At 44.8% G+C, this 15,555-nt stretch overlaps 1 protein-coding gene across 15 annotated transcripts in view; it reads left to right on the forward strand.

Annotated features, from left to right (window-relative positions):
• Positions 1-15,555, forward strand: part of LOC311287782 (receptor-type tyrosine-protein phosphatase delta) — a 441,129-nt gene that overhangs the window by 15,527 nt on the left and 410,047 nt on the right. The window lies entirely within an intron of this gene.

Raw genomic sequence — 15,555 nt, forward strand, 5'->3', positions numbered from 1 at the left:
AGGGTTATTTAATAAAGGAACAAAACCAGGGGAATCACAGAGACAACCATTAAACGTACAACAACTGACAAAGTAACAAGTGAAACACAAGGGCTATAAATACACAGGGACAAACAAGCTAAACAAGATAACAAGGGGGTGTGGCTAATTAGAAACACCTGGGAAGACTAATAAACAAGAAAAACTACAAAGGACTACAAAACATGGCACAGAACAGGAAATAACAAGTCCACACAAGACAAGGGGACCACAAGACAGGAATCATGACAGTTAGCATATACAGAATGTGTTAATAATTCAGCACTCACCCTAAACATGTCAATCACAGTGTTATTTTAGTATTATTTATACACTTTTAAATCATTTATAAATATTTAATATTTAGAATTTTTTCATTTTTGTTATTTTATTACTTCAACTTACACTTGTTGTTTTATTTTATGTTAGTTTCAGTTTCAGTCTTTTTCATTTCAGTTAGCAACACTGAAGCGTTTCTATAACTTATTAGCTCTAGATTTCTTTTTGGATCATGTTGTTTAAAATAATCCAAAAAGTATGTGTCACATTCACCGTCTGTCATCGTCCTGTCTGCACTACAGTTCCCAGAATCCTCCTTGTTTCCACACCTGTTCTCACTCCCTTCATTACCCGCCTGTTCGTCATCATCATCATCTGCATCACCTGTCTTGTGTTCATCTGTCTGTGTATTTAAGTTCCTTCTGTTCACTCATCACTGGTCGGTCAATGTTTAATATTAGGTTCCTGCTCTGAGCACACGCTCCCTGTTTTTGTGTATCTGTTATGTTTGAGAATTAAAACCTTGGAATTCATAGTCTTCGTGTTCGTCTCCTACTTCATCCACCCAAGAAGCCTGACAGATTGACCGACCATAAAAAAAAAAGAAAAGATGGGGAGATTGATTGCGGGGATCCTCTGGCCCCGAGCTCGTAAGCTGGTGTCGAACAGTGCAGACCTGGCTTTGAAGATGTTCGACCCAGCCTTCATGTCAGTCAGAAAAGCCATTGAATACGCCGGTCCAGTCGAGCCTGCACTTCACGCCAGTCCAGCCGAGCCTGCACTTCACGTCAGTTCAGCCGAGCCTGCACTTCACGCCAGTCCAGCGGAGCCAGCACTTCACGCCAGTCCAGCCGAGCCTGCACTTCACGCCAGATCTGCCGGAGCCAAGGCAGTATGCGTCATGCCCGCCGCCCCTGAGACTGACAGCGTCATGCCCGCAGAGATTTTATTTTCTTTTATTCCGCCGAGCTTGAAGCTCCCTTCGCCGCTGGTTCCGTCCAGCTCAAAGCTTTCTTCGCCGCTGGTCCTGCCCAGCTCAGAGCCCTCTTCGCCGCTGGTCCTGTCCAGCTCAAAGCCCTCTTCGCCGCTGGTCCTGCCCAGCTCAGAGCCCTCTTTGCCGCTGGTCCTGCCCAGCTCAGAGCCCTCTTCGCCGCTGGTCCCGCCCAGCTCAAAGCTTTCTTCGCCGCTGGTCCTGCCCAGCTCAGAGCCCTCTTCGCCGCTGGTCCCGTCCAGCCCAGAGCCCTCTTCGCCGCTGGTCCCGTCCAGCCCAGAGCCCTCTTCGCCGCTGGTCCCGCCCAGCTCAGAGCCCTCTTCGCCGCTGGTTCCGCCCAGCTCAGAGCCCTCTTCGCCGCTGGTTCCGCCCAGCTCAGAGCCCTCTTCGCCGCTGGTTCCGCCCAGCTCAGAGCCCTCTTCGCCGCTGGTTCCGCCCAGCTCAGAGCCCTCTTCGCCGCTGGTCCTGTCCAGCACAAAGCCCTCATCGCTGGATCTGCCCAGCACAAAGCCCTCATCGCTGGATCTGCCCAGCACAAAGCCCTCATCGCTGGATCTGCCCAGCACAAAGCCCTCATCGCTGGATCTGCCCAGCACAAAGCCCTCATCGCTGGATCTGCCCAGCACAAAGCCCTCATCGCTGGATCTGCCCAGCACAAAGCCCTCGTCGCTGGATCTGCCCAGCACAAAGCCCTCGTCGCTGGATCTGCCCAGCACCGAGCCCTCGTCGCTGGATCTGCCCAGCACCGAGCCCTCGTCGCTGGATCTGCCCAGCACCGAGCCCTCGTCGCTGGATCTGCCCAGCACCGAGCCCTCTCTAGTACCCGGGACTTTTCCCAAGTATTTTTTGGGGGGGGGCCATAGGGCTCCGCCATGGCCACCTGAAGGGTCTTCACCACCATGGCCACCTGAAGGGTCTTCACCACCATGGCCACCTGAAGGGTCTTCACCGCCGTGGCCACCTGAAGGGTCTTCTCCGCCATGGCCACCTGAAGGGTCTTCTCCGCCGTGGCCACCTGAAGGGTCTTCACCGCCGTGGCCACCTGAAGGGTCTTCACCGCCGTGGCCACCTGAAGGGTCTTCTCCGCCATGGCCACCCGAAGGGTCTTCTCCGCCATGGCCACCCGAAGGGTCTTCTCCGCCATGGCCACCCGAAGGGTCCGCACCGCCTTGGCCACCCGAAGGGTCCGGACCGCCATGGCCACCCGAAGGGTCCTCACTGCCGTGGTCGCCTGAGGGGACATCACCGCCCTGGCCACCCGAAGGGTCCTCTCCGCCGTGGCCACCCGAAGGGTCCTCACCGCCGTGGCCGCCCGAGGGGTCGTCTCTGTCCTGGCCACGCCCACAGCCTGCTCCACCGTGACCACACCCACAGTCTGCTCCGCCCTGGAGGCTTCCTGCCTTGTCTCCCTTGCCTTGTCTTCCCCGTCAGCCTCCAGGGCGCCCACCCTCCCACCCCTTTGGTCTTTCTACGGCGCGAGGACGCGCCTACCGGGAGGGGGGAGTAATGTCACATTCACCGTCTGTCATCGTCCTGTCTGCACTACAGTTCCCAGAATCCTCCTTGTTTCCACACCTGTTCTCACTCCCTTCATTACCCGCCTGTTCGTCATCATCATCATCTGCATCACCTGTCTTGTGTTCATCTGTCTGTGTATTTAAGTTCCTTCTGTTCACTCATCACTGGTCGGTCAATGTTTAATATTAGGTTCCTGCTCTGAGCACACGCTCCCTGTTTTTGTGTATCTGTTATGTTTGAGAATTAAAACCTTGGAATTCATAGTCTTCGTGTTCGTCTCCTACTTCATCCACCCAAGAAGCCTGACAGTATGTACATATAATTTTATTGTGTTTATTTACTATACATAAAATGCATGCTATGAAATAAGCCATAGCATTACAAACGAATCAAGTGTTTAATCTACAAATGTCTAAAATGTTTCCACCACAGAATGGAACAAACAAAATGAATAGTCTGATATGTGATGCATATGTGATTATCTTGTTATAATGTACATACAGCAGCCTCAAAAATGATTTTAATTGTGTATGTATTACATTGTGGAAATTAAGTCAAGTGGCATTTATTTTAAAGATAAACAGCACAAGAATTCAGCCAAAGTATTTTACAAAATACAATTTGTTAGGCTTCAAAAATATAAAGGAATAGTTATGACCAGGCATAACATAACCACTGACAGGTGAAGTGAATAACACTGATTATCTCTTCATCACGGCACCTGTTGGGTGGGATATATTAGGCAGCAAGTGAACATTTTGTCCTCAAAGTTGATGTGTTAGAAGCAGGAAAAATGGGAGTTTGACAATTGTGAAACTCGCCTTCATCCGCGAAGGTGGAGTCCCCATTTCCACACCCCACCCTCGGGTGCCGTGTGAGTTGGGTGATTGTAGGATAGTGATGGAGTTTCCGCCCGGTAACCATTCCCCGTGGACTCCTCACAATTCCATTACACCGATACCGATGTATTCCTTTGTTGAGCGCACTGGCCTGTCTGTAATGGATGGGCCAGAGGTTCCATTGGAGGTTCCCCAGGAGAATAGGATGCCGATTGCAACATCAGAGGGTGAGCTGGGCTCTGGAGATGATGACTCAGCTGCATTGTCCCCTGTCTGTCGCGGCACACCTGTGTCCGGCGGCCGCTGCATCTGGGTCGGGGGAGCCTCGTGGCCTCGCGGGCCTGTGAGTTTTTGTCTGTTCTTACAGATGGAGCTTATAGAGCTCCTCTCTGCATGCCATGGCGTTGTTACAGGTCTATTAGGCCAAAACACTCATGGACATGCACAAGGGTAGTCTAGACCTTGCGCTCATGAGTGAGCTCCTCACTGCAACTGACTTGGCTTTCCGGAGCACAAGCGTTGCGGCCTGCGCGATCGGTCTAGCGACGTTCACCCTGGTGGTTCAGTAGCGCCATAGTTGGCTCAGCCTGGTTGAGATGGCGGATGCGGACAAGGTTCGGTTCCTGGACTCTCCAATTTCAGGACTCCGCGACACGGCGGAGAACTGTGCACAACAGTTATCTGCTGCTCAGGCACAGATGGAGGAGGTCTGACACATCCTGCCCCGGCGGCCCGCTGCTGCCATTCCTCCACTTGCACGTCGCCGAGGGCGCCCCCCTGCCGCCGCTCCCGCTCCCACTGGGCCACCGCAGCAGCCTTCACTCAGGCTTCGGCGGAGAGCTAGCCGTAGGCAGGCCACCCAGTCTGTATCAGACGCTGCCAAACCCGGTGGCAAGAGCGAGACTAAGCATCCCTGATACAGGCCACCCAGGGATGGGGGGAGGAGTTCTTAAGATGGTTTCTGTTCCACCGCGGGCTCCCCGGATTCCAGTGGTTCCCAAATTGTCAGAAGAACAAATTCCTCTATTCCTGGGTTCCAAGAGGAAGAGCGAAGAGTGAAAGAGCCCCTGTCACAGAGGAACGTGTCCAGTCAGTGCTGAACTGCCTGAACACGTTCAAGAGCAGGACGGTGGTCCCACTGAAACTTTTTCAAAGGCTCCTGGGGCAAATGGCAGCCGCAGTAACGCCGCTCGGCTTGCTTCACCGACATGAGACCACTTCAGCACTGGCTTCATGGCCAAGTCCCGAGGTGGGCGTGGCAGAACGGCACGCTACGGGTGATAATCACTCGAGCCTGCCGCCGATCCTTCAGCCCGTGGTTAGACCCTTTGTTTCTCTGGGCCGGAGTGCCCCTAGAACAAGTGTCCAGGCACGCTGTGGTCTTCACAGATGCCTCCAATACCGGCTAGGGCACTACGTAAAACGGGCATGCAGTAGTGGGGTTCTGGACAGACCCCCATCTGCATTGGCACATCAATTGCCTCGAGTTGTTGGCAGTACACCTTGCTTTGAGATGCCTCAAAACGGCGCTGCTCGGCAAGCATGTACTGGTCCGTACAGACAACACTGCAACCGTTGCGTACATCAACCATCAAGGTGGTCTACACTCCCGTCGCATGTCACAACTCGCCCGCCACCTCCTTTTATAGAGTCAGAAGCATCTGAGGTCGCTTCGTGCCACTCATATCCCCAGCCTGCTCAATCGTGCCGCCGACGAGCTCTCAAGACAGCATGTGGCCCCCGGAGAGTGGAGACTTCATCCTCAGGTGGTTCAGCTAATCTGGGACCACTTCGGAGCCACACAGATCGATCTGTTTGCCTCTCCGGACTCGTCCCATTGCCAGTTGTTTTATTCCCTGACCGGGGGCACTCTCGGCACGGATGCACTGGTGCACACGGATGCACACGGATGCACTGGCCACACAGCTGGCCCCGGGGCCTTCGCAAATATGCGTTTCCCCCAGTGAGCCTTCAGGGAGGGGAGGGGTCAGGGAGGAAGAGGAGAAGGTCTTGCTAGTTGCCCCTTATTGGCCCAACCAGACCTGGTTCCCCGAACTTGTGCTCCTCTCGTCAGCCCCTCCCTGGCCCATTCCTCTGAGGTAGGACCTTCTCTCTCAGGGACGCGGCACCATATGGCACCCGCAACCAGACCTCTGGAAACTTCATGTCTGGTCCCTGGACGGGACGCGGAGGTTCTAGGTGATCTACCACAATCAGTCATAGACACCATCGCTTCTGCGAGAGCACCCTCTACGAGGCATGCTTACGCATTGAGGTGATTGGTGATCGTTGATTGGTGTTCTTCTCACAGAGAAGACCCCCGACGATGCTCGATCAGGACAGTGCTTTCTTTCCTGCAAGAGGGGTTGGAGCGAAGGCTGTCTCCCTCCACCCTCAAAGTGTTTGTTGCCTCTGTTGCCGCACATCACGATGCAGTGGATGGGAAATCCGTGGGAAGGCACGACCTGGTCGTCAGGTTCCTTAGGGGAGCGAGGAGACCCCTCCATACCCTCTTGGGACTTATCTCTGGTGCTGACAGCACTTCAGAGACCTCCATTTGAGCCTCTGCAGTCAGTCGAGTTAAAAATTCTGTCGTTAAAGACAGTTCTCCTGCTTGCATTGGCTTCCATCAAGAGGGTAGGGGACCTGCGTGCATTTTCGGTCGACAAATTGTGCCTGGAATTCGGGCCAGCTTACTCTACTGTTATCCTGAGACCCCGGCCTGGATATGTGCCCAATGTTCCTACCACTCCCTTTCGGGACCAGGTGGTGAACCTGCAAGCGCTGCCCCTGGAGGAGGCAGACCCAGCCCTGGCTTTTCTCTGTCCCGTCCACTCTTTGCGGATATATGTGGACAGAATGCAAAGCCTCAGGTCCTCAGATCAGCTCTTCATCTGTTACGGAGGCCAGCAGAAGGGAAAGGCTGTCTCCAAGCAGAGGTTGGCCCACTGGATAGTGGATGCCATCATCTTGGCGTATGAATCCCAAGATGCACCTTGTCCCCCGGGACTGCGAGCTGGGCGTTCCTGGGCGTTGGCGCATGGTGCCTCGCTGACAGATGTATGTAGAGCTGCGGGCTGGCCGACACCTAACACGTTCACTAGATTTTATAGCTTACGTGTCAAGCCAATTGCTTCCCGTGTGCTCTCTTCACATAGAAGCCAGTTAACAAAGTAAGCACGCTCGATGTGTCGGCTTGCTGCGCCATTCCCCTCCTATGGACTGGATACGTGCGCCATTCTTGCTCCAGTTGAGTTCTTCTTATTAGAACCCTGTGAGTTCCTCCACAACCCCTTCGGCATTGGACGTGGCGGAGCGTCCAATGCTAGGCCTACCACTTGTAAGCTTAGTGGAACTTGTGCTAGGCTGGGTCCATATGTTGTATCCCTACGGGGATCCATATGTGTGTTTCCACGGTACGGCTCCCTAAGTTCCAGCCTGTGTCTTTCCTTCGGCAGAGTTTGCCCTGCCATCCCTGACGGTTCGGTCTCCCCCCTGTAATGGCTGGAGCCACCTCAGTGACATTCCATATGTTGTCAGATAATTCACTCAGTCCATATGTATTTTCTCCACTAACCCCACACCCCTCTGCATTTCGGATGAGGGAAGGGAGATCATTCTACCAGCATGGAACTGTGAATGAGAATGATCACAGAAAACTTTCTGCATTTTTATATTTTCAAAAACATTATTTAGTATGTTTATCAATTTCCCTTGTGTAGGTGATCTCAGGTTTTACTATCCTTGTTTATGGGGACATTTGTAATATAATGTAAACCTACACACACACACACACACACACACAGACAGACATTTTTCATATTGAGCTAATGATATTTGCTCTTTCATGACCCTCAACTCCAGCGTAAGCCTTTCACATTAAATATAACGCCATTAATAATGTTATAGAGCTAATGAGCTTTGCTCTTTTGCCTTAACTCTCACATAGAAATGTATGCATTTTTATATTTTCATTAATAGTACATATTACTTTCATTTTGATTTAATTTTAATAAAGAGAGAGATCATTCAGGTATATTCAGCTCTTCCGTCTGTAGAATGAAAGACAGGCCATTTTTAGTGAACAAAGAGCTCAACGTTACAGGGTTGTTGTTTTTTCAATCGCTACACATTTCTCAGTAATAAGGTCACTTTTTCAAAACTCTTCACACAGTTCTCCTAACCAACTTTCAACTTGGCACAGCAGTTAAAATGCACTAAATCTACCAAAACACTTACATGTCTCAAATTAACATGTCTTCCAGAACACTAGCAAAGGTTGTCAACCAACAAACACACTTTGTCACTCATAATACAACAGGTAGCATTATACAGTGTTTTCTTTTGTAAAAATTCTTTACAATAAAAGAATAACACTGTCTACTGTTCAGAATTCACTGCAGTACATGTTACATGGTCCATGTTTACATTAGGTTATGCCATTTTCTTTAAAGGTTGTGCCCTTTTGTATAGATGGTAACAAAATTGAAAGATTGCAGTTTTTACCAACGCTAGGACACATTTCTCAACACTTGGGTCACTTTTTCAAAACTTTTCACACAATGATCACAACATCAGTCTATGGCCTAAACTGTCGATCATTTATCATTGCTTTGGCACAAAATGCAGTCAATGAATACATCTTTCAAATTACATTAATCATTTTTTCACTTAGACACAAACACCACCAAAACTCTCTTACAGGCCAATTTGCAAGTTTACTCTTTTCAAAAACTATTAAACTTAAGTTAAAACCCTAACATAATACAAAAATGAATAAGACAGAAATTTGCTACATTTCAAAAGTAATACCATATTAATATATATATATTCTGAACCAAAAAAATAATAATAATTCAAATACTATCAAAACAATTAGATGTAGCTGAACACATACTCATGTGTTAGTCTTTCAATTTCATTACCATCTATACAAAACTTAGGAATAATTTTGGAATGTAATGTAAACTTGAACGATGTAACATTCTGCAGTGAATTATAAGCAGTAGAGAGTGTCATTCTTGTTTTGTAAAGATATTTTACAATAGAAAGCATTGTATAATGCTTCCTGTTGTTATGTTTATTGTTTATGAGTGACAACGTGTGTTTGTTGGTAGTGTACCTTTGCTAGTGTTCTGGAAGAATGAGTTGATTTGAGACTTTTGGTAGATTTAGTGCATTTGAACTGCTGTGCCAAGTTGAAAGTTGGTTAGGAGAACTGTGTGAAGAGTTTTTATAAAGTGACCTAAGTATTGAGAAATGTGTCCTTGTAATTGTAAAAAAAAAAAAAAAAAAAAAAAAAACTGTCATGCTTTGAAATTGACAATGAAAATAATTCCATTCACTGAGATGGTGTTGTGGTGCAGCTGTCATCATGAACTCCACCAGCAGATGTCAGTGTAATACCACAAAATACACTCTGTATACACCACTGTGCTGTATGTGCATTTTTATGTTGGGAAGATCCAGATGAACTAGATTTCTAAAGCAAAATGTAATAGAATATTAAGATGATAACTGGTAAAACAACATGACAACAATCTAGCATACAACCCCAATGCTTTAGATGTAGTTTCAGTGTACATTGTACAACAGGGGTGCCCAGTCCTGTTCCTGGATAAAAAAAAATAAAATAATAAAAATCATGCTTACACATTTTTTTAAGTAGTTTTATTATGACTAAGACCTTTTCTGTCTGTTTTATGATATAAGTATAAAATCAGATTTTTTAATATATTTTTTTAAAAGAAAAGATTAGATTAGAACTTTTTTTTTTTTTTTTTTTTTTTTTTTTGATATATTGCAATGGCCCAATTATAAATGCAATACAAATGCATTTAAAAAAGCCATTTTAATTATGAGGACTCAGGAAATGCCCTCATAAACCACGTTTATGTTGCAATACCAGTGTAATACCCATGTCATTATACAAATTTACACACACACACACACACACACACACACACACACACCAGGACATTATATGTGCGACATCAGTAAGGAACACAAAGCTACAAATGAACACTTTCTCAAAATCAACTATTCACCCCAACCTATTTTCACAGACTTACAGAAGATGCATGTTTCAAAAGTTACAAGGTGACAAAGGTGACTTGGTATTAGAGGAGTTGTGTTTATTAAAAGAACATTTTAGTTGTGTTTATTAAAGCACATTTTAACCAAATGTAATGATACTGTCATCATTTATTCACCATCATGTTGTTTCAAACCCGTAAGACTTTCTTCCTCCCGTGGAAACACAACCGCAGTTATTAATCAGAGTGTTCACACTGCTCTTTTCCACACACTGAAAGTGAATGAACAACATTTGTCAAGCAAGATTTTCAAGGCAAGATTATCAAACAAATAATGATATAAAATTGTCTTCTACATAATGACTATATGTAGCACATGATCCCTATGGACTAGAGTCATGTAGTAGTCTTAGTGTTATGTAACTGTATGAAAATTATCTGCTTGGGCAAACTGAGAGTCCTGAAGGTGAGTAAATGATGACAGAATTTCACATTTGGGTGAACAATTTATGTTTATTGAGTGTTCTACAGCACCACTAGTCTCCAGCAGGTGGCAGTATGATCACACTGATAGCATGTTGCTTTACTTCTATTTGTCCGTCATCTTTATCTGGTGTGTTTCATTTGATTTTCTCATTCCTGGACAGAGATTTAAGAAGGCTAGTCTTTCTCCAGTCATCATCCTCACTTGTGTAAATGCATGGAAAAACTGAGCACGAGATTGAGCCGCGTTTGTGTGCCATTCCTGTGCCGTTCCTGTGCCATCTGTGCAGTCTGTCAGGGGCTGCAATATCAGTCCTTTCCTAATGTTCTCCAAATTCAGTTTCTCCTCCTCTTCATAAAGCCTTCTGTCTCTCTCGTTGAACTGGGTTTTCTCTCTTTTATTATTGTTTTAGACTCAGTTTTGTTGTGGGGTTATATTTTGTCTGATCATTGTCACTGATGCAATCGCTTGCAAACATTGCTCCCGTGGAGTAGATGTGTGTTTCTGCACGTCTCATTGGGTTTGAGGTTCTAGTGTGCTGTTTATCTACACACACACACACACACACAAACACACACACACACACACACACATACACACACACATTATGCAGTAGGTTTAGGGCTGAAGTCTTTCCATGAACAATAATAACTAAATTTTTCTGAAGAAAATGTTAATTGTGTTTGCAAAACACGTGTACATGATGGTTCACGTCTTCATGGTGGTTTCTAGGTGTTTTCTTCCTGTCTGGTGTGAAAAAGCGTCTCTGTGATGTAACGGTGTTAACTTAGTGGTCAAATCACTATTAGCAATAGTAATACTGATGCTTGACTTTGTAAACACCTCAAAAATGAATAATAATAATATGTAATTATCTTTGGCTTTTTGGCACCTATTGGCTCAGAACATGAATACATATCCTAATGATGAAACACAAACATGGGCAGCATGCAAGCACTAGCTTTATCACACTGTGTGTTTCAGTATCAGGCGTGAGAATCAGTGTCTCATTGTGGCATCAGAATAGAGTTGATTAGGTGGCACTCTCAGGAGAGAGGAGCATAATGGCTTACACACAGCAGAGAAAACAGGGGGACAGAACACGCACACACACACACACACACACACACACACACAGTAAAAGACACAACTGCTAACTTGTCTAAATTAGGGCATATCGTAGACTTGTATTGATTTTATATAAAGCTAATTATAATGGCTATAGACTGGCCCAAACCATGCTAAAAATACAAGCCTTACATTTTTGCTTTTAAACCCTTTGGCACAATTGCCTTTTTCATTTCCATTGCAACTTTTCTGTTCTTTTCACAGACTGAGACACAAGCCAATATAATTCTCTGTGGTAATCAACAGCATGTCACAAAAGTTGTACATAGAGAAATTTTAATATGTTCAGAAAGAGATAGATAGATAGATAGATAGATAGATAGATAGATAGATAGATAGATAGATAGATAGATAGATAGATAGATAGATAGATAGATAGATAGATAGAACTCATTGGCTCGCTGTTCTCTCAGGTGTTAGTGCTCATAAACATCATTCTCTCTGCCGCCGTGGTGATAACAGCACCAAGCGTCCCTTCACAGTTCGTAAACCTTCACCTTCAGCAGCTGACCTTTCCATAAATCCTGTCCTGTGCTCCAAACGCATGCAAATAACACAAGGCCTGTGTTTTTCTCAGTGACATTTTTATGGTGATCGGTTCATTCGTCTGGCATCAATGTGCTGAGACAGAGATTCTAATGGATTCTAATGGATTTCTGGAGCAGAACAGAGTCGACCGGGCCCTTCCACGAATGGCAGATCAGGAGAGAGAACAGGCATTTTCCTGCTGGCTGAGCACAATTAAAAATAGAACAGAGAGATAGATAGATAGATAGATAGATAGATAGATAGATAGATAGATAGATAGATAGATAGATAGATAGATAGATAGATAGATGGTAGTACTCCTTGTTGTGAGGTTGCTTCTTCAGAACATGCTTCTCATTCAGTACACAGAACATGCTAATGGTCAGCAATGCTGATCTTTTCAATTGGGTCTGCACATGTTTTGTGAAGAAGTACATAGTGGACAGAAATGTTGTCTGAGGAACAGAGTCTAAGAGGTAGTCATGACCCAAGCAATCATGGAAAAATCTTATCAAAAACTTTAAGATTACTTGAAAAGTGCAGGCAGGTGCCATTTGCTAAGCTCTGCAGGACAGTGGATCTCAAGGACCAAATTTGCCCATCCCTGGCGTAAACTCTGAACCCAACATTTCTCACTATGGTCAAAGCAATTTATACTTTGCAAAACACAGCCTTAATCTTCACAATGTGGGAGATTAGTGTGATTGATCTTTAGTCACCTGTAGTCTCTCTTTGTTACTAGAACCAGATGAGGTTTTCCAGAGCGCCATAGTGTCAATGTCATGCCCATGTGGCTCGCACCTCACATCTTAGTCATGTCAAGGGAAATGTCCAGATCTTCAGCAGATCAACACTCTCAATTCCAGGTACATTTTACAGTCCTCATTAGCCTCTTTTCCACTGTCATGCCAGTGCGAGCCAGGGCTAACAATGTGCCGTGCGGGGCCAATAGCCTTGGACTTCGAGCCACAAGGCCAAAATCAAGCTGCTTCCAGTAGCCCCGCAGCGGTACCCTAAAACCCACCCTTAAACCTATAACTCTGCCCTGAAACCCATGCCTCCATAGAGCAACATCACACAACCCCACAATTTCACCAGCATGGGGATAGCTGACTGAAAACTACACCGCAAAATGAACCTGACTGTAAGACTCTAGCATCGATATTTTACCAGTGATTTACGATCAAAACAAATTTCCAGTGACAGTAATTTATTAATTTGTGTCAGGAGTGCACATCAATCATGCTGAATCAAATAGAACACACATACATACTTGTCAGTCATTCTTGCTTCCATTTATTTGTGATTACAGCAGTGCGCAACACAACTTCATTAAGGCTTTTAATTCCAAAGGCTTACACATTTAGAAAAATATTGATAAAATGTCATGTGTTTATGTCACATTTCTTTAGAAAGAATAAGCATTTCTATTCATTTTCCACGGAGTTATGCGATCATCTGAGGAGGTTTGAGCGATCTCTCCTGTCTCAGTATACTGTTATCCTTTCAACCAGAGCAACAGAGGGAGCTCACGGACATAAAACAGGAGTTATATGAGTTAACTGGAGTGCATGTTATTTATGACATATGCGGATGTAGAAATACGATATCAATAAAGGCACAGGGAAGAGACAGATGAAACATGAAACCAAATAATACATGATTATAATCATACTGTATATGATTTGTCTAAGTTTTTCAAGCAGTCTCTGGTATTTTCTGTTACTATGCCAATGGTTAGCCTAAGTAGCCTTTAGCATAGAATATAAATATATTTCTGCTTTTTCCGTGATCAGAATCCCCATCAGATCGTAATCAGAAAATATTTCAGACACTCGCTGGACTGAGAAAATGAGTCAGCTAAAAATATTTGTTTTTAAATGTCTTAAATGTTGAGTTAAGCTGGTAGCCTGATATGAAAACATGGGAAATGGCAGCAGTGTTGACACCTGGCCGTTGGCCCCGAAGAACAGGGGCGGATTTGAGGCCCTAAGCAATTCCAGGTATGGGGCCCCAAAATACCAACTATGTGCCCTTTTACTTCTGTAACCTGTATTTTTCTCTCTCTTTCTCAAACCACTGGACCTTTTTTTGTTTCAGTGGTTTACCCCAAGTTAAAGTGAGAAGGGAACGCCTCAGTCTAACTAATATACACAGATACTCAGTCACTAATAAAGCAAATAAAAATATAGGGAACACATTTGTAAATAAACTGTAAATCTTAATGTGACGTAATGTAATTATAGCCATCATTTTAATGTCTAAGAACATTATCAATACATTATATAATAACAATCATACAAAGCTTCCATGGATAGACTATCCTAGAATATCTTGCATTTATATATGCCAACTAATCCTAAACTTGTAAAAACTGCCATCTTTATTTTCTCTCTCCTATGGTGTCTTAATGTGATTTAAATCTCATTTAGTTATTCTTAACTATATTTATTTACTCCAAATATTTTATAACACACCCCTGAAATGCAGTTATTGTACTTCCTACTGTTGCTACAGTAATGAACGCAACTTTCATGCGCAGCTGATCGACAGATAAACCACACGCTCTTATTTCAGTGTTGTTGTTAATGTTGTGGTTATTTCAGCAAACTATTTACTTCCTACATTCAGTTTAACAGCATTAAGTTAAAGATGGCAAACTTTATCATTCAACTGAACTGTTCACATGAATTTTAAACACATACATTGAGTCCTATCTTACACCCGGCGCAATGCAGCAGCAAGCGCGACGCCAGTGTTTTTTGCTAGTTTCCGTCCAACACAGTTATCATTTTCACGTCCTGCGCCACGTTGTTTAAATGGCAAATGCATGTGCGCCCATGGGCGTGTTGGTCTGAAAACGAGGTGTGTTGACCAACTGAAACCTGATCTAAAGTCAATGGCGCAGTATATCATTTTTTGTTATTTAAAGAGCGTGTTTGTAATGTGCGCCTATAGGCGGGTCCACAACACGTGTACACTCTGCTTATTAAACACACAGGACGCTCAGCAACACACAAACATGCCAAATATTTAAAATAAAAGGATTACAGTGTAAAAGATTATTATTGTGTACATAAAGATATGGTGGAATCCGGCTTGTCCTGTAGATGGTCTGCTTGCGCACTTTAACCTCGCGCACGAGCAGTTCCGTTTGCACTCTGTTGACTCGTTCGGTCTTTCCTCTATCAAATTCCGCCATGTAAATAGCGAATCCGCCATGGCATTTAAGGGAATGGGAGATGAGACTCTGATTGGTTTAACGCACGTAAATCCCAAAACACACCCATTACTCATTAAGAGAATAGGGACAACCCTTTTAGACCATGCGCCTGGCGCGCTGACCATTTTTCCCGTCGTTAAACTAGCAAAAGTGGATTCGGACACGCCCTAAGTGAACTAAGCGCTTTAGACCATGCGCTTAGATCGTTAAAATAGGGCCCATTATGTTCTTGCTCCAAAAAATGCACGTCCTTGAATGAGTTTATTTTTTTTACACTAATCAGGTAATGTCAATGGTATGAAACATTTCAGATAATTAAAATATTTAGATAAGTCAGAGCTATAGAAATGTATTTTTATAAGCAAAGCTCTACTAATAAGCTTGCGCTCGCTGTCGCTCTAAACTTTCTGCTCGCAGTACTATTGGAATGATCCATTGTAATTGGGGGCCCTGTTAATATGATCGAACATTAATAGGTTATATTTGATCTATATAGGCTTCTGGGTATTTGA

Source organism: Rutilus rutilus (genome assembly GCF_951802725.1).
Source record: "Rutilus rutilus genome assembly, chromosome: 3".
NCBI classification, from domain to species: Eukaryota; Metazoa; Chordata; class Actinopteri; order Cypriniformes; family Leuciscidae; genus Rutilus; species Rutilus rutilus.